Genomic DNA, 803 nt, shown 5'->3' on the forward strand with positions numbered 1-803 from the left:
TGGTGGTGTGCACCTGTAATCCCAGCTACTTGGGAGGCTGAGGCGGGAGAATTGCTTGAGGTGGGGAGGTAAGCCCAGATCATGCCACTGCACTCCAGCCTGGGCAATAGAGTGAGACTTTGTCTAAAAAAAAAGAAAAAGGGTTAGGAACAGACACACAGAACAACAGACCGACAGCTGCTCCTGGGGGTTCTCACCTGTTTTCCAACAGCCATTGGCCCATCTGGGCTTAAACTTTGGTTCCGTGCAGGAATAGCCAGGAATACAATGTGCTGGTCCGCCCACTGCAGCCAGAGGGCACGGGGGCACCTCCCCCAGGCTCCTTCCTGGATCACAGGCTCCTCCTCAACATGGCGCAGTGCCCTGTGAGTCTCCATCCCACCCCTGCCTCTGGATGTGGGCCCAGCTGGCCTGACATCTGCTGGGTGCAGCCCCATAAGCTTGCTTTGTTTTGAAGTTATGTTCACAATAATGATGGCAACTACCATCACTAAGCACTCACTAGGCATGACACAGTCTGCTAACTACTTCCATTCATGACCTTCTATTCCTGCCTTAACCCATCCAATGCGGCAGGAATTCCTGGACCCATTTGAAAGACCTGGAACACAAGGCACAGAGACACTGAGAGCCTAGAGATTCCAACGCGGGCCTTGGGAGTCGGGGCCTGTGCATTCCGCTCTCCTCCTCCCGTCCCCACTGCCCCTCACTCCTGTCCCTCCTCCCATCCCTACTGCCCCTCACTCCTGTCTCTCCTCCTGTCCCCACTGCCCCTCACTCCTGTCCCTCCTCCCATCCCCACT

This window comes from Sapajus apella, unplaced genomic scaffold (genome assembly GCF_009761245.1).
Source record: "Sapajus apella isolate SASKATOON/1434 unplaced genomic scaffold, GSC_monkey_1.0 scaffold2, whole genome shotgun sequence".
Lineage (NCBI taxonomy): Eukaryota > Metazoa > Chordata > Mammalia > Primates > Cebidae > Sapajus > Sapajus apella.